The sequence below is a fragment of the Rhinichthys klamathensis genome, unplaced genomic scaffold (assembly GCF_029890125.1).
Source record: "Rhinichthys klamathensis goyatoka isolate OS25496 unplaced genomic scaffold, OSU_Roscu_1.1 h1tg000401l_1, whole genome shotgun sequence".
Classification (NCBI taxonomy): domain Eukaryota; kingdom Metazoa; phylum Chordata; class Actinopteri; order Cypriniformes; family Leuciscidae; genus Rhinichthys; species Rhinichthys klamathensis.
Window position 1 is genome coordinate 694,237 of NW_026606902.1, and position 24,809 is coordinate 719,045.

The 24,809-nt window shown below is 39.4% G+C and overlaps 1 protein-coding gene across 3 annotated transcripts in view; it reads left to right on the forward strand.

Annotated features, from left to right (window-relative positions):
• tanc2a (tetratricopeptide repeat, ankyrin repeat and coiled-coil containing 2a) overlaps window positions 1-24,809 on the forward strand; it is a 180,563-nt gene that overhangs the window by 97,515 nt on the left and 58,239 nt on the right. Inside the window, exon 1 of one of the 3 annotated variants that reach the window (XM_056234698.1) lies at window positions 8,954-9,358. The exons of the other annotated variants lie outside the window; for them this stretch is intronic. The gene's annotated coding sequence lies outside the window, so the exon portion shown is untranslated. Of the gene's footprint in view, window positions 1-8,953; window positions 9,359-24,809 lie in introns of those variants that run through there. 3 annotated transcript variants of the gene reach the window in all.

The window sequence follows — 24,809 nt, forward strand, 5'->3', positions numbered from 1 at the left end:
AAACCTCACTTTGTTGTGAATATTATTGATAACACTACACTGAACTGTTTGAATACAATTACTGCGATTCATTTTAGTTGAACTGTTCATTCAAATGCTTTTCAGTGAACTGATTCACTAAAACAATTCATAGAACCATTTGAACCAGGACCCAAGTGCCTTTTACTGCTTTGTTGTAGTCAAGAGTTATTCACTTATTTTATACATTATATTTTTATATGTTATATACATTATAGTATATATTATATTCTTGCTGTTAGGGGTGCAAGTGGATCACAACCTAACTATAGTTGTTTTTTTGCTCAGTTGAAACTGAGCTGGATCTCCATGCATTTTTGTTGTACAGAAAAGAGCCATTGTGTTCCACAGGAAAACAAGTTATTCAAGTTTTGAGGAACATATGAGAAGTTAAATTAATTTTTAATTTTAAGCAAGTGATTTGAGTTGATGGATTTACTTGGATGTACAATAAGCATGCAATATAATTCTCTCTTTTTTTGGAATTTGCCTTTGCACTTTGATTTTGTTCTTGAAGTTATTATATTATTTTCCCTTTTATTTTAAATCCTCAAATGTTTTACAGTTCAGTCGAACCATTAAAATCATCTGTTGAGGGAGGCTCTTGTGCTATCAAAGTAATAATACGTACAGTACCTCACAACTGAGTGGCAGCTGAAAAGTGTGATATGCGAATACCGCAAAGGAATGAACCGGGTGCCGTAGACTTGGGATTTGGATGTGCTCCAAGCCCAGTTGTTCCCTTTAAATTCATTACATGCCTAGACACCAATTCTCAATCCATGCAGAAGATGTGTCCTGTTGTTGTGAGGCCTGTGGGTTTGTCTGTTTTGTATGACACATGTATTTTTGTACTCGTCTTTGATCTCGTCTTTTGACTGGAGGATTTCCACAAGGTTTTGTCGTACAGTAATAACTCTCTTCACTCCGCATGTCTCTTCGTATCCTGCAGTGCTACATATGTGGAGTGCCTATGAAGTCACTGGTGTCATTTTTTTCATTCCTTTCTGCCTTCTTTTTTCTGTTAGTATTCAGCTAGATGCAAATGCAGCTCTCTCAGCTGAATATATTTGCCATAAATTAGATCTGCACAGCCAGCAACTTACAGAGCACAGCAGAGGAACTGCGCTCCACATTGGAGAAAAAACACGTGTCGCAGGGCGATTGATGGTTAGCCTCTAGACCCCTCAAACATCGTGAGCAGAATCCTAACAGTCTCAAACAGCTGCCAGCAGCTCTGACCCATGAGCCCGGTGTGGTTTGAATATGATGCAATCCTGTAAAAGAACCGCAGGCGATATTTTGCCTCTAGCATGTCATTGTGCTGGCAGATTTTGCCAGACATGGTTGTGGTTGATTTGATTAGTGTAATTATTTATATAGAGAGAACTTTGTATGCTTGATGAATGCTGATATTGGAATATTTGGATAATGTATGGTGAAAGTGATATCTGTTCATTTTTTAATTGGACAAATTTGGTTCAGGATTGATGCCAACAACCAATGTAAGCTATGGAAGACATTATTTAGGTTAACGTAGCACATTGTTTCCTTAGCCTGCCTAATATTTAAAATATTATATAATATATTCTTTTACCTTTGTTGGTTTGAGCCAACTTTAGACTAGGGTTGTTTGGAATTCAAAACTGAATTGAGAATGCATTTTAAATTACAATTAACTAAGGTAGCAGACAGAATGTAGAAATTGAATGTAAGGTAATATAGTTGGAATATAAATTAATTGAAATGTAAAGAAATTTACATAACTGTTTTTTTGTTTTTGTTTTTTTTAACCAGAACAACAATGTTTGGTGAGACAAATGTTAATTGTTGGTTTGAAAAAAAGTGTTGTTTGAAATTTTTTAAAAAGTCAATGACGGATGGACGTTTGGATGGATATAGATAGATTGAATTGTAATTCATTAAATTCCTCGTGTAATTCAAATTATAATTCAAATTCCTGTGGGATGTGGCCACTTAAATTTAAAATGTAAAATTTTTTAAAGGGAGCCAATTCTTGAGTGCAGCATTTTGCACAACCCTGGTTGTGACATTAGGGGCTTTTGGTCCGGATAGTTCTAGGAACTAGCCACCAAGGAACATTTTCTGGTTGCATTCGCACCACCAGTAGGAACTCTGAAGTGACGTAAACCGCGCTCGTTGTTTTGACTTTTATTTTGACGCCTCGGCTGACCTTTATTCTGACAGCGCTGGGAACGCCAGAGCCTGAGCAGCAAACAACGCTCGGATTCTTCGTGTTCAATAGTTTACGATCTGTCTAACAGTCCTGTCTAATACATTATTAGATTGAACTGTTATACATAGAAAGTAGACAGTATATGAAAAGTTATAAGCGTATGCCGTGTGGTTGACGTCCAGTGTCACTAGCTGAGCAGAAATACATGATCATGTTTAGCTTGGACCCCTTAAAGTTGCGTTGGATTTTCTCCTCAGCGTAAAGGGTATAGGCCCATCTATCACTGTTTTCCATGTTCGTATAGTTAGTTTCTGGAGTAAACATATAGGCTATAATCTGTACGTTTACATTTTTTTTTTTGTCAAAATGGCAGGTGCTTGTGTTTCGCGTGCATTTGGCCAATCCGCGAACACTAACGTCACGGATAGTTCCTATAGAGCTGGTTTAGACCCTACTTTGAAGTAGGAGCTAAATTAGTTCCTCCAAAAGAGTTCCTTGAATTAAAATCGTTTCTAGTTCCTGTGGTGCGAACGTCCCAACATCCGGGTACTTTTGCCAATACCGGTAGTTCTAGGAACTATGAAAAGGTTCCTCCGGTGCGAAAGCCCCTATTGCTTTACTGATGGAATCACATTATCTTTGATTGTCTCAAAGCCTGGTGGATGAAGCCCAACTCTGTCTTGTATTTGCAGGCTTTTCACCAGACTGGTTTTAGAAAATCTAGTCAGGTTTAGCAAACCAGTTAACACACTTTAGAGCAGGGGTCTCAAACTCAACTTAACTGGGGGCCGCTGGAGGTGGAGTCTGGGTCAGGCTGGGCCGCATCAAGTATTCCACAAAAAAATAGTATTCAAGTATTCCAAAAAAGGAGCACAACTGATCCAATCTTCTCAATCTTTATTATTAACGTTTCTTCTGATCTGTTCCTCTGAATTTGAACATTCCTTTCTGTACATGATTGGTTCTTCATGAGCTGTCCTTCTGACAGTTGAAGTTCATTTTACAAACTTTCTTTATCTTTTCCTTATAACACATATTTGTGGTACTTATATTTCCTCATGTCCTTTTTATTTTCAATATGATATTGAATGTTTTTTTGGCAGGCACATTTCCTTTTATTATACTTAGAAAAACAATTATTGCATTTGAAATACAAATATTTGCAGTCATGTCTGCCCGTCTTATTGAATTCTTTCTACACATGTATAGTGTCTCAGGCAAATTACTGACTTTACACAAATCAAAGCAAACCTTCTTATCAACCTGTTGGACACATATTACAAGCTCAAAATGACATTGTTTTAGAGCAAGGATCTCCAACACGTCGCTCGTGAGCTACCAGTAGCTCGTGGCCTGATTGGTGGTAGCTCGACAAGGGGCCGTTCACATATCGCGCTCACATATTTTGCGCGCTCAAGTTCGTTATTTCAAATGTAGGCGCGCGGCAAGCCCGCTCATAATTGAAGCGACGCGCTCATTTTTTTCAGGCGCAGTATGTTTGTACTTCGCGGTTGTCTATGACAACTATTGACAACAAACCCACCGTAAGCTGTCACGAGACTATCTATGGTAGCCCATAAGGGATAAAAAAATCAAAAAATAAAAACGCGGCACACGCAACGACGGGCCGCACTAACATTAAACTTTAATGTCAAGTAGGGGGCCACAAAATATCACCCCGCGGGCCTCAAATGGCCCTCGGGCCGCGAGTTTGAGACCACTGCTTTAGAGAATGGAGCCCCCAAAGCTGTTGACTTTTTGTAGACTTCAGAGTCTTCTCTATATGCTAATAATGTAAAAATATCCCATAGCCCCTTTGTTTTGGTCAAATTCCCTCTCATAATTTGTTTCTACCAACTTGCTGCAGCTCTGCACCTCTACACCAATGTCACTCCTTTCTTGCTGACAGAAACTGGCCTTCTGCCCAACCCGCGGTGAACTGCGTGCCAGATGGTCTATTAATGTGGAGGACTTGTAGGACCAGTCATCTTCCCGAAAGAACAGTATTGAATCAAGCAGTTTGATTTGAAATTAGTACATTGAAAATTGTGGTTCTCAAGTGTTAAGCCTCATTCATACCAAGAACGATAACTATTAGCATCTACATCAACATTTGTTTCGTTTTTTTTTTTGCAGTTATGTCTCCTCTCGCTTTACATGCTTCTAATTGGTCAATGTTTTTATTGTCCATCAGCTTGAAAAAGATTATTCTGAAAGAAATACCAACGATGTTGTTCATCTGTGTCGATATTGTTATGTGGAGCATGTTGGTGTGGACTTTCTCTTTTCTCATATTCAACTTTATAGTTATAGTTCTGAATATTGTTATTGTCTTCATTGTGAACAGCCCTTTAAACTTTATTACCCTCAAGACCAGTGAACCCTTCATATCCCTGGGCTGGTGCTTCAAAGAGGATTTTAGAGAAAATCCCACATTATGAATCTGGTATGTCTTCATGTATTGTGTTTTGGATTGTTGGGATTTGAAAGGAACAAAGCATTTCGCAAGTAGATATGCTGGTGATCTTTTCTGCATATTTCCAGTACGGTAGGCAACAGACTAAGAGCTCTTAATTAACTTTTAATGCTCTCCTAATAATCCTATTTCATTGATATATTCTGGCAGATATATGAAGCACATGGTCCTACTGGAATAGTCCAGAATGGACCTTCAGGAATGTCCCTGCACTGCCAGATTTGGCTATACTTTAGTTACCCGTTTGCTGGTCCTCTCATAAAGAGGTCCATCAATCTCATTTGGACTTTGCTGGAGGGTCATGGAGGGCTCCTCATCCTTCAATGACTCCAGTCCGTCCAGAAGAACCTGTTCTCATGGTAGTGTACATCCTTATTTTAGAGTCTCCCACAGATAAGATTGTTCTTGATTTCAAAGAAGGGAGGTATTGAAGGGAAAAAAGAGATGTATCCAGTTCTTTGGGGGTGATGGGCCTCTTTGACATTCTTATCTCATGCTCTATTTTACACCCTTGAATTAGGCGCACATGTTTGGGCGGGAGATTGCTACAGAGCCAGAGATCAGAGAGCCACAAATCAAGCTAAATATGCAATGGTGGCATTTGTTTCAGTTGCATCAACTTTCATTATAAAAGCATTTCAGTATGTATTTTCAAGTCCATTGACTCTTTGTTGGATCTATATATACTTAAATCTTTAAATTAAAGGACAGACAGCTTTCACAGTAAAACCATTGTGTATATTTGAATGATTGTAGTGTCTTGTCAATGCACGTGTATTTACATGTTCGCTTGCTATACGTTCATGTGTGCATGTATGTCTGTTATCTGTTATTGTATGTGTGTAGGTATGAATGTTTTACTAAAGTTATTATACTATACCATAGCTAAACCTGCTAATTAGAAGGGGTGTGTACTCTTGGTCATGTAGTTTTCTGACAGTCTGATTAGAAGGTATAATGTTTTCCCACCCACCACTCACTCTCTCACACACACACACACACACACACACACACACACACACACACACACGCGCACGCATGCATTAACTTATTTACATTTACATTTTACATTTACATTTATTCATTTAGCTGACGCTTTTATCCAAAGAATTCAAAAGAATTGCTATATATGTCAGAGGTCGCACGCCTCTGGAGCAACTAGGGGTTCAGTGTCTTGCTCAGGGACACATTGGTGTCTCACAGTGGATTCGAACCCAGGTCTCTCACACCAAAGGTGTGTCTTATCCACTGCGCCATCACCACCACCATCACCACAACTTATGTAGATATCTAAATGGGGACATACTATTAACTTTTATTGTTTTTATGCAGCTAATTATGAATACTATAGACTAACCCAGTGCTTCCAATCCTTGTTCCTGAAGGCATACCAACAACTGACCGTTTGGATGTCTCCCTGACCATTATATGGGGCACTATTTGAGTGGACAGCCATTTGTTGTGGACGTTGGTATGCCTTCAGGAACAAGGATTGGAAGCACTGGGTTAGTCTATAGTATTCATAATTAGCTGCATAAAAACAATAAAAGTTAATAGTATGTCCCCATTAAGATATCTACATAAGTTGTGGTGATGGTGGTGGTGATCCTTGTTCCTGAAGGCATACCAACAACTGACCGTTTGGATGTCTCCCTTATCTTGACCATTATATGGGGCACTATTTGAGTGGACAGCCATTTGTTGTGGACGTTATCGAGCGTTATCGAGTGCACTCATTCAATCCCACAATGCACCGCAGTAACGAGTGTACATGTATGCTCAACGGCTATAAAATACTCATAATCCACTGTGAAAGTCACATGTCAAATGAATTCCCGCGTCTGACCAGATGGCGGCGCCCGCAGCTGAATCATCCATCAATCCATTATCTAAACCATAGGTCTTCAACCCTTCAACGCCCACTGTCCTGCAGAGTTTTACTCCAACCCTAATCAAAGACACCTGAACCAGCTAGTCAAGCTCTTCAGGATCGCTTGAAAATCACAGACTGAAGCAGGTTTAATATAAACTCTGCAGGGCAGTGGGCCTCCAGGAGTAGGGTTGAAGACCTCTGATCTAAACCACTGGATACAATCACTCAATGTGGCTACATTCACTCCCTCAAGTGAACTATATTAGTGGACTAATGGGTGGTTTCGGACCCCGCCCTGGTGTCTTTACCAGCTCATAAATTGAAACAGGTGTGTTTGATTAGGACGTGTTTATGGTTTTGTCAAATTCTGCTCACTTCTGCGGACAAATGTATAAGCTCCAGCTCAAAGTATAGAGAAGTATGCACTTATACACAGACATGCTGTACACACACTGTAGTTAAGCACTTTGTCCTTATCAGTGGTGCAGTGACTGCAACACTTCTGTCCACTCAGAGGAACTTGAACGTTAGAAGGAATAAATACCTCAGCAGTTTCAGCTGAATCCATTCTCTGGCTTTTTGAATTCTGGCAAAGATGTTTTATAATCCACCTCAAGTTTAAACATACAATGGACTTTTCATAGCTGGTAGAAGTGTGTAATGTAATAACAATCATTTTATTATATTTTATTATATGTATACTGTATGTATGTGTGTATAATATATATATATATATATATATATATATATATACACTCACCGGCCACTTTATTAGGTACACCTGTCCAACTGCTCGTTAACACTTAATTTCTAAGCAGCCAATCACATGGCGGCAACTCAGTGCATTTAGGCATGTAGACATGGTCAAGACAATCTCCTGCAGTTCAAACCGAGCATCAGTATGGGGAAGAAAGGTGATTTGAGTGACTTTGAACGTGGCATGATTGTTGGTGCCAGAAGGGCTGGTCTGAGTATTTCAGAAACTGCTAATCTACTGGGATTTTCACGCACAACCATCTCTAGGGTTTACAGAGAATGGTCCGAAAAAGAAAAAACATCCAGTGAGCGGCAGTTCTGTGGGCGGAAATGCCTTGTTGATGCCAGAGGTCAGAGGAGAATGGCCAGACTGGTTCGAGCTGATAGAAGGGCAACAGTGACTGAAATAACCACTCGTTACAACCGAGGTATGCAGCAAAGCATTTGTGAAGCCACAACACGCACAACCTTGAGGCGGATGGGCTACAACAGCAGAAGACTCCACCGGGTACCACTCATCTCCACTACAAATAGGAAAAAGAGGCTACAATTTGCAAGAGCTCACCAAAATTGAACAGTTGAAGACTGGAAAAATGTTGCCTGGTCTGATGAGTCTCGATTTCTGTTGAGACATTCAGATGTTAGAGTCAGAATTTGGCGTAAACAGAATGAGAACATGGAACCATCATGCCTTGTTACCACTGTGCAGGCTGGTGGTGGTGGTGTAATGGTGTGGGGGATGTTTTCCTGGCACACTTTAGGCCCCTTAGTGCCAATTGGGCATCGTTTAAATGCCACGGCCTACCTGAGCATTGTTTCTGACCATGTCCATCCCTTTATGGCCACCATGTACCCATCCTCTGATGGCTACTTCCACCATGTCACAAAGCTCTAATCATTTCAAATTGGTTTCTTGAACATGACAATGAGTTCACTGTACTAAAATGGCCTCCACAGTCACCAGATCTCAACCCAATAGAGCATCTTTGGGATGTGGTGGAACGGGAGATTCGCATCATGGATGTGCAGCCGACAAATCTGCGGCAACTGTGTGATGCCATCATGTCAATATGGACCAAACTCCCTGAGGAATGCTTCCAGCACCTTGTTGAATCTATGCCACGAAGAATTGAGGCAGTTCTGAAGGCAAAAGGGGGTCCAACCCGTTACTAGCATGGGGTACCTAATAAAGTGGCCGGTGAGTGTATATATATAAAAATGAACAAGACTCAATTAACAGATTTGATTCAGATGTTCCAAAAAATCTGAATTTTGCTGTCTGTATGAACAAAGCCATTGTGTTCTGTACAAGAATGTGAAAAAAGTGTAGAGACTCTTTTCAACACAACAGGCAGAACACACAAGAGAGGTTAAGAGAATCTGAACAGAGAAAAAAAGTTTGAGAGATACAGCTGAATAGCTGCTATCGAGTGGGAGAAAAAGAGAAAAGAGGAGGAGGAGGGTGCGTCTGTCCGCCTCGCTGATGAGTGAACATTTGTGTGTGTGTGTATCAGGGGGGGATGTATGATCTTGGCGCATGCGCCGGTACCTGGCAGTCGCCCTCAAGACTGCAGATAACACTCTCTCTTCTCAGCATCACTCGTCTAAGCTTTTTCTCATTTTTTCTTTTTTCTTTTTCATTAACCTGGACTCCAATTTCTTCAGTTATTTACCATGCATCTTGATTTGACTGTGTTGGGATGTGGATTATTTGAACCCACAGAGGTGAGCTACAAGGTCCTGAGGTTTTTGGGTCGTGCTGGCAGATTTTGGGGTCTCGTCCGGGATAGGAGATCTTTACCAACAGACCCCTGATAAGCTCAAAGGAAATACTCCAACAGATTCAAATTCAAGACAAGATTTTGACAACTTTGTGGAGCCTGTAGGACTTGACTTCATTTCCGTCTTGGGTTTTTCATTAAAGCGAAGGTTAGCAGTGACGCTGGTGACAACGTGCCCCATCTGTCATGTCACGGGAGTGATGATTCGGGTCTCACTGATGTGTTTGACTTTTTCACCTTTGTGGCTTCCTTGACGTGTGAGTATGATTTCTGTGGCAATCTTTGTTAATTGATCACCGGATGAGCTTAATGAATTTTATAACTGTAGAAATGAGAATACTGCAGGCCAAATCTGACACACAAACTCCCACATTTAGTCACTTGATCACTGAAATTTTAACACCTACACTACTGTGGGCAAACAGACACACACAATCACATAGTCACCTACATGATCCCTCCCTATCAGTATTCCTCGCCCACTCAGCAGTGTCAGCAGAGCGAGAGGAGCTCTGTGTGTGTATGTGCCTGGATCTGTAATCTGCATTTCTCTGTGCGTTTGAAAGACGTCTCTAGTGCCTCGTCTGTTCCTTTGTGGGTGAGGGATGTGCAAATCCATTCTGTACTGGGTTGAAGTACTCTTCTGTGTCCTCCAGGGCATTTTGGGAAGTACAGTTTGGTGGTGTGGTGGATGTTTCAAAGCGTGGGACGCAAGCCAGGACTTGGTGACTGGGATAGCACAGAACACTTTGAATCTGTATTAGATGTAATTTCACAGCACAATTCCCAATCTTTCCTAGTCTTTTCTGAGTGCTGTGGAGGATACACCAGAGCACATTGATCCAGAATACTTTGGAAGACTATTCTGCATTGCTGCAGGTAACAGCGCACACATGATCTGATGGTCATACTTTAGATTAGGGTATAATTTTCACTATTAGCTATGATTTTTGCTTCAATAAACTCCTAATTATTGCTTACTAATAGTTTGTAAGGTAGTTAAGTTTAGGAATTGGGTAGGATTAAGGGATGTAGAATATGGTCATGCAGAATAAGGTATTAATATTTACTTTATAAGTACTAATAAACAGCCAATATCCTAGTAATATGCATGCAAATAAGCAACTAGTTAATAGTGAGAATTGGACCCTAAACTAAAGTGTTACCCACTTTTCAGTAGCATGGTGTTAAGGTCCGATATACTTCAAGCGAAATCGAAGAACGAACTCATGTGATGTTGTTTCGAACAAAATCAGGCCAAAATTGTTTGGAGTTTTTTTGTTTGTTGTTGTTGTTCGAAACAGCTTGCCAAAGCGAACCTTCTGGAAAGGTTTGCTTCAGCTGGTAGACACCTTTGTACTACCATCTGTGGCATTTACGTAATGGGCAGGTGTGCGCGGAGGCTCCACCTTCTTTCGTGTGGAAATCTTTTCCGGTTCATTTCTCCTGTTCAGTTCATCAAGGTCAGACGTCTGCGAGTGAACACATGAACACACTGGACAGCTGCGTTATAGTAGAAAATGAAGTTGTAATTCTGATAAAACGAGACACTGACATTGTTTTTCATGTTTAATAGAAAGTTAATAAAGTGCTATATCCACGTTGCTATGATCAGATGCGTTTCTTATGCTTTATTAAGAAACTGCTTGCTGTTTTCTCAATTTTGTTGTGTGTTTATTTTGTTATTGAGAGGAAAGCGTGCAGCACATAATATTTACATACTCATCTACACGTCACTCTCAGCAGTGTTGGAGGCGTCGGATGTTCGCTAACAATATATCGCTGCTCAGTGCTCACGTATTTCTAACTTCGTTTTACCCCAAAGTGAAGAACAAAAAAGAACTTTGCCGTGAGTATATCGGGGCCTTTGGTCACTACATACTTCCTACCATATAGTAAGCGAACGACAGTGTGCAAGACGAGTAGTTAATTTAAATACTTACTGTTAAGTGCCTGGTTAAACTGGATCTCAGATGGTTAGGGAGTAAGAAGCAGGTTTTAAAGTGGCGGCCACGTAACCGTTTGGAGGATTCGGCTTGTCAGTTAAATGTTTTTGTGAGCTAAATTAAAATGAGACAGGAGAATTAGAATTATCCTGTATTAAATAACATTTTAGCAGTTCGGGCCTAAAGATACACTGGTACAAAATTTCTGCCTCACCACAAATCAGTTTTCTCACTGAGATAAGTTGAAGATGGGTTAAGTGCGTAGGATTATGTGGTGCCTACATGTTTTCACTCTCTTTTTCTTTCTCTCTGCCTCTCTTTCCACAGTGTCTCACAGGGCTAGGTTAAGCTAGGCTGTGCTGACAAAGCGTATACCGGATTTATCACACCACGGCTGTTGCTAGTCAGATCAGACAGAGTTGAGTCTTACAGTTAGATCATCCATAAAATTCTCTGAGAGCTCTAAAGGGCTCTTTGCATTGTAATATAACAGTGTTATGAAACCGCCACTAGCTTCTATACTGTATTTAAGTAGTTCATTGTTTGGCATCTTTAGAGCTATTTGTCATATTAGAGTGACATTATAGAGTTGGATCCTGTGGTAATAACACTTTACTTGAAGGGGCGTGCATAAGACTGACATGACACTTTCATAATCATGACATGACTCGTCATGTTTATGACAACTGTCATTAAAGGCAGGGTAGGTAGTTTTTGTCTAAACAACTTTTTTCCAAATTTGTTTAAACTGTCTTTATATATCAATGCATAATTAAAATGTAAGTACTCTGAAAAAGAGATTACAAAAATCGAGTGTCTGTAGTCCTCTCAGGGCTACAATAAACACAGCTCATTATTCCATTTACTCCCACCCCCTCCTGTCTGGGCTCCTTCCAAAGCCACGCCCCCAAATTCTTTTTTTTTTACTTGTTTTCCTTCGCTGACTGTATATGCAGGTACTGAGAATTGTGACTGCTCTTTCTCTGCCATAATTGTTATTATTACTACTAGCTTCCGTCCGTGCCTCTTGACCTCCTCGAGCCAAACGGGTGTGCGCATGTGGGCAGCTCCTGTAGCAGCAGGGGTGGTAGCCATGGTAGCAAGGGAGAGTGACAGTCGCCCAGCCAATCATTTCATTCGTCCCGAATGGAATAATGAGCTGTGTTTATTGCAGCCCTGAGAGGACTACAGACACTCGATTTTTATAATCTCTTTTTCAGAGTACTTAAATTTTCATTATGCATTGATATATAAAGACAATTTAAACAAATTTGGAAAAAAGTTTTTTAGACAAAAACTACCTACCCTACCTTTAAGTGTCATTCGCTCAATTTTGACATTTTTAATGCAAATATGACATTGTTTGAGATGTCTTTGTTATAACAACTTGACATAAACCAATACATCATAACCTGTCAGTGTCTTGGTAATGACAATTTGACATTACCAATATCAGAGATATGTTACTTGTAAAAAATTATAGGGGTGCCAATAATTGTGGCCAACGTGTTTTGGAGAAAAACACTTATTCTCCCCCCACCCCCACTTTCAATTATTTTATTTCCATGAAAGGTTAGATTTTTGCACATTTTTGAATGAAAGATCAAAAGGATAAACAATGCAGATTTATTTTTTTACAGCCATTTTTGATCATATTTACCAGGGGTGCCATTAATTCTGACCACAACTGTACTTAAGTCTTAGAAACTGTTTTTAAATGCATGGCAGGAAGGGCTAGGCGATGTATATTTAATATTAATAACACATGTAAGCAGCACTGTGAGTACTGCAATTATTTTAATGCGCATTTTTTATTTGCCTCTTAGCTTCCCAACTATTATAATATAGTCTCTTATTAGTCAATAGAGTAACAATAATAGTAACAATAATCAGGCACACCTGGATTAATCAGTTTGTCCAATAATGGCAGACAGGAAACAAAGGAGCTGGCTGAAGTTCAGGAAGTAGTGAAGCTGTGCATAAAGCCTATTCATTTTTATAAATCAGCCAATTTTAGTGAATAGATTTAAAATTGATTCAACAGTTTGTTTAGCTCAAGTCTCCTTGTGACATTTTCAAATAATACTCCTTTTATTTTTACTGTAGTTAAATATTTGTTATCTTAGTGTGTAATTCCTAAATAAATGTAAAACATTTTTTTTACCGTATTTTACATATTACATTTAAACATTTTGAATCTCACTGGCTAAAATTGCTATTTGAGTTCCTTTAACTGAGTAAAATCACTCTGAGGGAGATTGAATATTGTCTGAAGAATATGACTTTTCTTTAGCTATATCGTCTAGCTCTACGAACAGGACAGGGTAGGTTTGTTTCTTGGATGGTGGTGTTTTTACAGATTGGTGGAGTTGACTTTGATGTGCCACGGGCAGCTGAGCCTGAATACTAAAAGGGCTCAGTTTGGATGTAGACCGCCTCGAGTGAAATAAGAGAGAGTGAAAACAGAAAAGAAAGGGATATATCCGACTGCTCCAATATCTTTTCTGCAAAAGTCTGTGTGGCAGGAAAAAAAGACTAAATTATTCATCAGTGGCCGACTACACCCGAGGATCACATTTCTAGACGTGCACACACTTACTTTAGCAGTACATTTGCAAGTCCTCTGTGGAAGCCTGAACCGATGCTCACTAATAGGTTCCCTTTTAATGCTGAGTGAACCTCAACCAATCTAAGCAAGTGTGTCTGGTCAAGCACAAATCTGGGGAGACTTTTTTCCATTAAAAACATTTGCTGTTTTGAAAAAAAAAAACCCCGCTTTAGAAGTCCAAGGAAAGGAGGGAGCATTTCTAAAAAAAAAAAAAAAAAAAAAAGTTATTTCAGTCTGCGTAATGCATAAAATGATTATGGTAACGCTTTCTCTTTTGTTGACATTAGTTAATGCATTTGCTAGCATGAGCTAAAATTGAGCAATATATTTCTTACATCATTTAGCATTAATCTTTGTTAATGTTACTTAATACAAAATACAGTTCATTCATGTTAGTTTACTTTAACAAATGTTATCATATAGAACTTTGGATTTGAAAAATGTATTCGTAAATGTTGAAATTAACATTAAGATGAATAAATGATGTATAAGTATTGTTGAAGTTCATGTTAACTAATGTAATTAGCTAAAGTTGATAAATGGAACCTTGTTGTAAAGGCAAGGCAAGTTTATTTATATAGCACATTTGATACACAATGGTAATTCAAAGTGCTTTACATAGAAGAAATAAAAATAATCAAAACAAATAAGTTTAGATTACAAAATAAAATAAAGTAATACTGGTCCACGCCAATTTGGGTCACAACTGCATAAGAGACAATCATCCCTGGCAAACAACCCTATTTTTTGTTAGTATCCCTAACTGCCTGATTCACTAAATTCGGGGATCGCCTATCTGATATGGAAAAGATTGAGCCGGTTTACGGTGCCACTGGACCTCTAGCCCAGGGACGTACTCTGCTGGGGTGGTGCTACACCAGTAATGCCCAGCGGGGCCCCCACAGAGCACGCTTTGCGTGCGCTGTCTGCTGCCGCTACCCTTAACGATGCTCTCAGCGACTTCTTATACTCTCAGCAGTATAATTGACTTACTCCTTCTCTCCCCTCATCGGAGTGAAGACTCTCCCGCTCTCCTTCAAAATCTCTTCCAGAGATTATAAAAAAAATATATATATATAAATTATAATTAAAGCAGTACAGTAAAAACAGTCGGACGAACAGTGGCACAGTGCTCATTCAGTAAATGCATAGCTAAACAGATGTGTTTTGAGTCTGGATTTGAATGTGACTACTGTAGGAGCACATCTGATCTCTTCTGGAAGCTGGTTCCAGCTGCGGCTGGCATAATAGCTAAAAGCAGACTCCATGATTAGAGTGAACCCTTGGTATTTCTAGCTGATGTGATCCTAATGATCTGAGTGATCTGTTAGGTTTATATAAAGTGTTACATTTTGCTGGCCAATGAACTGATGTCCTGCTAAATTTATTGAGGGGTTTTGTGAAACAGTAAATTCCAACTAGATGTTTTCTGAAGAAAATCATAGTATTTGACCTGTGCAAAAGTTACCACCATGATGCAACGGTGTTGCTATGCAGTTACTAAGATATCCATACTGTTCTATATACTGTTTTTGTGTTGTAGGTGATTGCTAGGATGTTGCTATGTGGCTACTTTCTATGCTCACCAAGGCTGCATTTGTTTGATAAAATACAGTAGAAATAGTAATATTGTGAACTATTATTACCATTTAAAATAACTTTTAATATACACAGATGAGCTAAAACAGTATGGCCACCTGCCTAATATGCTGTTGGTCCTCTGTCTGCATGCTGCCAAAACAACACCGACCAGACTCTTATGAAACCCCTGAAGGTGTCCTGTGGTATCTGGCACCAAAAGACATTAGCAGTAGATCTTTCAAGTCCTGTGGGTTGCGAGGTGGAGCCACTGTGGATTGAACTTGTTGGTCCAGCACATCCCACAGATGCCCAATTAGATTAAGATCTGAGGAATTTGGAGGTCAGAGCAACGCTTGTTCCTCAAAACATTCCTGAACAATGTGTGCAGTGTTGCAGGGTGCATTATCCTGCTGAAAGAGGACACTTCCACCATGGTACACCAGTGTCATGAAGGGTATGTGCAGGTAGGTGGTATGTGTCAAATTGACATCCACACGAATGGCCGGACCCAGAGTTTTCCAGCAGAACATTGCCTAGAGCATCACACTCCCTCCACCGGTTTGTCGTCGTCCCACAGTGCATCCTGGTGCCATCCCTTCCCCAGGTAAACGTTGCTCTTGTGCATTGATGAGTCTTGGGTGCCCAACACACTATCGCCAGTTTGGTTTGTCCCTCCTCGGACCACTGTTGGAAATTTCATACCACTGCTGACCAGGAGCAACCAACAAACCTTGCCGTTTCAGAGCTACTGTGACCCAGTCGCCTTGCCATTATAATTTTGGCCCTTGTCAAAGTGGCTTAAGATCTTTATTCCTGCCCCTTTCTCCTGCATCTTACCATCTAATTTACCCAGACCTTAACATATGGTTGTTAGGAAATAATGATTCTCTCTTCACCTGTGACTGGCCATAATGTTTGGGCTCATCAGTGAATTTTAAATGTAATTATTCCTGTGATTATAAAGCTGTATTTTCAGCATCATTACTCCAGTCTTCAGTGTCACAGGATCCTTCAGAAATCATTCTAATTGCTGCTCAAGAAACATTTCTGATTATTATCACTGTTGAAAAGTTGTGCTGCTTAATATATTTGTCTAAACCGTGATACTTTTTTCAACGTGACTGGGTCTTTCAAAAGAACAGCATTTATTAGAAATTTTTTCTAACATAATGGATGCCTTTTCTGTCACTTTTTATCATTTTAATGCATCCTTGCTGAATGAACAGTTGAACAGTAGTTTAAGTCTGGTCGCTTAGAAAAGTAATACCACACATTTCCTTAAAGGGGAACTTGGCAACTAGTCATTTCTTCGCTGATTTTCACTTTTGTTGTCGCATGTTTTCTCATCGAGCTCCCCCTACAGCTGTGCGGCATATATTTCACAACACTGTCATAAAAAAACTCACTTGCGGCACCTTCCTCCCACTTTCTACCGCTGCTCATGTGCATTTGTTATTATCGGAGCCGGCCAACTTTATCGTGTGGAGCTATGTCTACCAAGGTGGGTAATACATCATGCACAGTATCATAGAATTATGTAGAATTGCCATAAAGCAGTTCGTGTTTCTCGCTCGTTCTCGCTTCTCACGAGACTTCCTATTTCCAACTTACCGGGACGTTAGTCCCCATGTTGCAAGGTTGGTTTTCCGCCTGGGAACGCTGGGGGGAGCGGGGAAAGTCACCATTCTCTCCAGAACATGTTATTAAACCATTCAAATGATTTCTAAACGGTTTTATTAAGTTGAAATAGTTGCCAAGTGCCCCTTTAAGCAAAAGGTCAAGGTTCATGTCTGTTGCACAAATGGTGCAGAACGAGTTACACACTGTAGTTTACTCTCCCCAAGTATGAGCAATAGTAATGCTTGCCTTAGCGTACAGCACTAAAACGCAGGTAAAAGCTTTTGTGAGGTCTGCTCTAAATGGCAGACTCATTAGGAGAATCAAAGTGGGTAAGAAGTCTGATTCATAGAGGATGTGAGATATCTGAAACGCTCATGTGAGGAGTGTTTGAAATAGATAATGTTGAATCTTGGCGTTTTATAGTCGCTCGGCTCTCACTCCACTCTAATGCACATCGATCTTTTACACTTATTACTCATTTCATATATGCTGTAACTTTCAAAACATGTCTCAATCAGATCTTCACAGATTTCTCCAAGTCTTACAGTATGTGATGTCCTCAGCACTAAGTGACGAGTTGAACAGCAAATGAAGAAAAGTGCACAATTCTGGAGGACGTGCTGCTGAAGGTCTCGGAGTATGCGGTACGTCCCCAGTGTTGGTGTGTAACTGGGCCACCATATGGAGCGATGGCTTACAGCCATCAAACCACAACACACAGCGGTCATCCGCGGTTATGTGTGGGCGTACAGCAGCAGCTGCTGGGTGGCCACGGGAACTTGCTTTCTATAGAGCGTGTCAGTTTGGATCACCTGAAACCTTTGCTCTCAGGTCACAGAACATTTTAAAGCTTGAAAATGAAGAAGCTAGCTAAAGCTATTGGTGGCTAATTCTTAGGTAGCTGAGAGAAATGCCATATTATTCCGTGACCTTATTGGTCCAATGCCAATGAGAAGGACCTGGAGGTGGGATACATGCTGTTTATAGGCAAAACTATGTAATGTTATCATGCATGGATGGGAGTTGTTCGTTGTGTCTATTTCACATTAGATGTTCTGGTGTATGGGATTGTGAGTTAGTTTGTGTATGATATTTTATCTATATTTTTGGGACTACATTACCGTTCAATAGTTTAGGGTTGATACAATTATATAATGTTTATGAAAGTACTTTTTTTGTTCACCAAGACTGCATTTATTTGATCAAAAATACAGTAAAAACATTAATATTGTGAAATATTTTTACCATTTAAAACTGTTTTCGATGTTAATACATTTTAAAATGTAATTTATTTGTGTGATGGCAACATTAAATTTTCAGCATCATTACTCCAGTCTTCATTGTCACATGATCCTTCAGAAATCATTCTAATGTGATGATTTGATGCTCAAGAAACATTTATCATCATTATCAATGTTGAAAACAGTTGTGCTGCTAATAATTTTGTGGAAACTGAGCTAAAAACAATTCAGGATTCTTTAATGAATAGAACGTTCAAAAGAACAGCATTTATTTGAAATTCATTATTTTTTTAAATGTATTTACTGTCACTTTCGATCAATTAAGGTATACATTTAGGTTGGTATAAAATTAAATAGTCTTTAAGGTATAAATTTCATTGGGGGAAAAAAAATCTTACAGACCCCAAACTTATGAACGTTAGTGTACATGACAAGGGAAGGTAAATACGTTTTTCACAGAACTTACTTTGGATGTTATTTTTAACCCCATCCAAATTGATCCATTCCCTTAATTAGATAGATAGATAGATAGATAGATAGATAGATAGATAGATAGATAGATAGATAGATAGATAGATAGATAGATAGATAGATAGATAGATAGATAGATAGATAGATAGATAGATAGAGTCTTTATTGTCCCATAGGGATAATCATTTTCACACATCCTTTTTTTTTTTCTTCTTCCTAATTATATAAATAATAATAATATTTGATATATAATCCTGCCCATCCCAATCCCATCCAAATCAGTACATGAAACCACAGATGTCCTGTGTTAAAAATTGTAACTCTGATGTTGTTTGGAAATCTAATTCTCTCCTAATAGTGATTCCTCCTATTTCTGAAAGTAGATTAGTGAAAGCACAGGAATTGATTGTGGGGAATTCAGGACATGTCACGAGCCATATTCAAACCTGCGTCAACCACATGAGCACCACTGTTCTGAACAAGCGGATTAAAATGCCAGCAAAGGTCATAGTGTAAACACAACAGGGGCTATGATTTGACGCATTTGGCACACACTCTTGTCAAACCACATGACATGTGATCTTAAAGACATGAAATTAATCTCCTGATGATATTCATTTCACGCAGCACAACAAAGGTCTCAGTGGGGATTTGTGGGAAATTATCCTGTTCTCTCGCTATATATCTCAGGTATTATTTCCAGGCTCTGTCAGTGTGTGGTTGGATGACGAGTGATGGTTCTGTTCCAGGCTCAAGGGCGTTGGGCCGATCCGGGCTCAGATTTAGTGGGCTGTTTTGATTAGGTGAGCAGGTTCTGCTATCAGCATACATAAATTAGAGAGCAGCTCTCTGAATCTCACTCACGGCTCCCACTGGGCTCATATCAGCTCGTAACGGATGTGTGTGTGTGCCGAGAGGCTGTAAAAATACTCGTGTAATAAAGTACAAGAGTATCTGAAGTATGCGTTGATTAGCTCCCAATCTGTGTTGTTCATTTACCTCTCAATGTGTGTTCTCTGATAAGGGATTTTTATAGCTGTATACGATTCAGGGTGTTAAACTTACGCAGGACAGATTTACTTCTGTACATCAGAGTCACCTTTCCATTTGCAGTTTGCAAATTTAACCAGAAGGTTAAACTAGATGTCTCGAAAGCCTTTTCGAGTGTAAAAAGTGCTTAATCCGACAGACAAGAAGCTACATAGACAGCCTTGCTTTCCACATAGGCAGCTGTCTTCTAAAGCCTGTCTTTGCTTGAGGTGTCAGCATAAGTGCAAGGGAAAGACTAGAAGTGCCACTTATTGGTCATTAGTTAAAAAAGAAAATAACAAGTTAATACATTTTAAAATTGATAAAGAAATGGCAATATATATAGTTTATTTATATCCATTTTTAAAATGTCATTAATTAATTTATAAACAAACCAATGGCTAATTTATTTTGTTTTTTTTTTTAATTCACAAAAGTCAATTATAACAGATTATTTTATTTTAAGTGTCTCTAAGTAGGGTGTATGACCTACAAGTATCATCACTGTTACGGCAAGGCAAGGCTCAGTTTCACGTCCCAGTTTTTATAAACTTTTGATGCGGCCTTAGATTTTCACCAAAACAAGATGTTAAGAGCCTTCATAAAATATTATCATTCTTTTAAAGCGGTTTAATGTGCTGCATACTGGTTGGACGCAAAGGATATGTGAGATTGAATTTATAATACACCTGCTCTTCTTAACCGTAAGCTGGTCCTTCTCCACCCCCTGCCATCGAACCCTCTCAAACCTTCAGTGAGGGATAAATTTAAGCTCCTGCACTTGGGTTGACCGATCTGGTTTGTGCCACCTCTCTCTCTCTCTCTCTCTCTCTCTCTCTCTCTCTCTCTCTCTCTCTCTCTCTCTCTCTCTCTCTCTCTCTCTCTCTCTCTCTCTCTCTCTCTCTCTCTCTCTCTCTCTCTCTCTCTCTCTCTCTCTCTCTCTCTCTCTCTCTCTCTCTCTCTCTCTCTCTCTCTCTCTCTCTCTCACCTTTAAGCCTGTTCCTCCTCTTCACCTCGCTCCCACTAAGCATTCTTTCATCTCCTCGAGGGAGCGGGTGGCATCGTAAATCGGCTTTTCAGATGTGTCCTCCGCTTGTGCCGCTTTTCCTTATCGAAGGCACAGTACTCCTCAGAGTATCGTCATGGTGACACTGCATCCACCCCTCTGGCAGCCCTCAATCCCGCTGCTGTATTTGCATTGTACGTCATGTGACAAGAGTGATATAACATGAGAGATGTGAGACGAACCCCTGAGGTACTCATAAGAGCAGGTGCCTGCTGATGTGATTACACTTCTAATGAATCATAAACTAGCAACACTTAACAGTTACATGGCCTAATTTAATTTGACCACACTTTAATCAGCCATTTAAAAAATTGCTGTATTTGTTATTCATAAAGAGTAAGTTTATATGAAATATCCGAAATCTAAATGCTGCTTGTTGTGCTGTGTGTGCCCACACTTCCACTGAATTGAAAACTGAACAATAAAGTAACTTACTTAAAAATCTTTTTTCAAATAATTTTTATTTATATAAAATAAAATATTTTCATATATATATAATGTGTGTGCGCGTGTAAACATAAAAATTACATTTAAAATGTTATATTATGAATTAACTAAATAAATAAATAATCATTTTAATATTTATTATTTTTAAAATGATTTAAATAAAATAATTTTACAAGTAAATTATAAATAAAAATATAGAAAGTATTTTACAATTAAAAAGTTATTTTTATTTAAAATGATCTTTTCTTTTTCTTTTTTGCAGTGCAGCAGAAATTGAAGTGGGATGTCAACTGTATGTGTGGCACATTGCATTGCAGCATTGCACAACATGCACTTTTAATGTAGACTGATGTTGTAGATTTTAAAGTGCCCCTATTATGCTATTTTAAAGGCTCATCATTTAGTTTTGGAGGTCTCCTACAACAGGTTTACGTGCATCTAAAGTAAAAAAAAAAAAACTGTTTCATTTTCTCATAATATACATTGCACGTCACCACATTTTTCAACGATTCTCAAACGACTCGATGGGTGAATCAGTTTCTCTATATCCCTCCTCTCCGAGAGCCTGCTCTGCTCTGATTGGCCAGATGTGGTTGGCCTGACTGGCCTGTTATGATTGGTCTACCTTATACAGCGCCTGTCGGAAGCTACACTGCCATTACCATATCTGAACGTCAGCAGCACCTTCTCAGCAGGCTTCTTTTGTCCTTTACCATATCAATCCGAGCTCGAGTCCAATGATGATAATGATACATTGGAAGAACTAATTGGTAAGAAGCAGTAGTATTTCAGTAAGACAGTAATAACTAGGGCTGGGTATCGATTCAGATGTTCAAATTCGATTCGATTTCGATTTACAAGCTCACAGTTCGATTCGATTTCGATTCTCGATTCAATTTCGATTCTCGATTCGAATTTCGATTCCTGATTCGATTCGATTCTTTACGAGGTTACTCACCAAGACCAGAGTTTTGACATCATTTTGCGTGTTTTTAACTGTTAAAGCGATATAATCCACGAAAAAGAACTTTTGTTACTGGCGAGCTGTTTGTTGTGAGGCGGATTTAGGCTGCACGCAATGAAAAACATGCACGAGTGCGCAAGCACAGGATAGTTTAAAATTGCTTGAAAAAAGGCGTGAAAATGATAAACGTTAGTTACGATGCAATGCTGGCCCGATTGTGCAAGTGAATCATGTCCCGACTCCTAAACACGAGTGTGTATCGACGCCTGCAGCGCTTGACGCTTGCCTTGTGCAGAGTGAGAAGACGCAGCACGCGAGCCCTGAATATGGAAAAAATCGATTCGTGGCCGTTGAGAATCGATTTTGAATCGACCACATTTAAAAAAAACGATTAATCGAAAAATCTATTTTTTTTGCCCAGCCCTAGTAATAACGCGGGTTAGCCGGAAATGTACACAATATTAAACACAAAACAAAAGTATTTTGAACACCCGGTAGAAAATGTATTCATCAATAATTATTCATACTTACAGGTTGTGATTCTGAGGAGCAAGCTGGTCCAAATAAACTGGGTACTGACCCATATTTCAAGAGCAATCGTTTTGCGAATCCCGCGTGATTTGAGAAGCAGTCGTCAGTAAAATTACGTGTTGTGGGCTGGTCAAGTTGTTCGCAAGCAGACAAACGTACAGCATAGGCGGGCATTATGCAAATGTATTTTCTAGTGACGTAGAACTGTAAAGCAGTAGGATTCGAATGAAAAACCACTCGTATAGGCGGTTCAGTATCGATTCTTTCTTTTGGGAGACAATAATTCAATTTTTTTGTGCACTTTCGGCTTTACAACTTTTGCAGAACGTTTACATTCACAAACAGCTATGTTACACACTGCATGAAAGGCACTATTTGAAAAACAATAATAGGGGCACTTTAATGGTAGCAATCTAGTTTTTTGTGCCATTCTAACCATTTCTGACATCAGGCACCTTATGTGGCACCAGTATTGGCAACCTGTTGGAATAGTGTATTAGTGAACTGGAAGAAAGCGCAATTAAAGTGACGCATGAAGAGTGTGTATGTGTTGTCTGTATTTGTGGTAATTAGCAGGTGGGTGCTTCATTCATCAGTCTTTCCTTTCCTCTCCTCTCTTCCTGTCTGTGCCATCTGTCGCTGTGGCCAGACTGGGCGCAACATGGCCTCTTCCTGTCTGACGCCATCCTATGACGCAGCCTAGCTGCAGTGGACACACACTGCGAATTCAGAACATAAAATCCTTCAAAGAATCTCATACAGAATCAAAGGACATTGCATTTTTGGTCTTAATTTTGAGTCTGATTTGTTCATTGTAGTCACTAGCTTTCATTCACCAATGCTATAGCTGATTCTGCGGCATTGAAGCGGATAGTGTCTGATGATTAACGCCCGGGGGTTCGGCTCGGCTCTCTCGCCGTCTGCTTCTGTGAGAGCATTCCACTTCAGTCCACGTCCTGCACTGCAGTAGCGTCGAATTCAGGAAGACACAATGAACAATTCCACATCTGACAGCTCGTCATGTCCCTAAAGGAGGTTTTATCCTCTTCTACTGAGGCGAGAGCGAAAGTGAGTGTTTAGAGTGTCTCAAATGAGTCTTGAACCTCAAAAACGAATGAAGAGATGGATTCTTAGGGTGTGGCTCTGATGTTTTAGATGGAAATCTAGTAATATACCTTCCTAGGCAGCATTATTGGACATCACAGTTGTATTTGGACGTTTGAATTTGGGTGCGATGGCCAAATGATGTCCAGGGAGCTCAAAATCCATACCTTTTGTGTTTTATTTATTCAAGAGATTCAAGCGCTACGCTAAAGAAGCTGAACCGCTGTGAGAGGGGAAATGAGAGAAAGAGGTGAGCCGTGGTCAGATATGAAATGCATGAGAGTGCATGATGAGGATGTTGGGTGGGGCTGATGGATGGAGAAGAAAATGGGATGAAAAAACTGTAGTGGAATGGAGAGAGGGAGAGAGGGAAAGAGAGAGAGGAGGAAAAGAGAATGCTTGACATCAGCAGTCCAGACCCCACCCAACCACAGCAGTACAAACACACACACACACACACACACACAAACACGGTAGTTTTACTGACTAGTAAATACGGGAAGTGTACTAAAGTGAGAGTCCTAGTTTTTTTCACACCGGTCTGAAGTGTCGCATGCAAGTGATTAAATGTTCCTTATTTAGAAAAAAAAAATATATATATATATATATTGAAAACAAATGAATACTTTCATTCAGCAAGGAGAGAGTCAAGACATTTACTGTATAAAGTTATAAAATATTTATATTTCATTCTTTTGAACTTTCTATTCATCAAAGAATCCTGAAAACAATGCATCACGGTTTCCACAAAACAATTAAGCAGCACAACTGTTTTCAACATTGATAATAATCAGAAATGTTTCTTGAGCATCAAATCATCAACATTGAAGACTGGAGTAATGATGCTGAGAATTCAGCTTTGCATCACAGAAATAAATAACTGTTTTCCATTTTAATATATTTTCAAATGTAATTTTAAATTGTAATGATATTTCACGAGATTACTGTTTTTACTGTATTTTGATCAATTAAATGCAGCCTAATCAAACAAAATGGCTTACTGAACCTAGGTCTGCATCAAAAACACAATATCAGTGCTCAAAAAGCAATGGCTTTCTGCTCTTTATCCATTTCTTGTAAATCGGCCCAATCAAATTGCA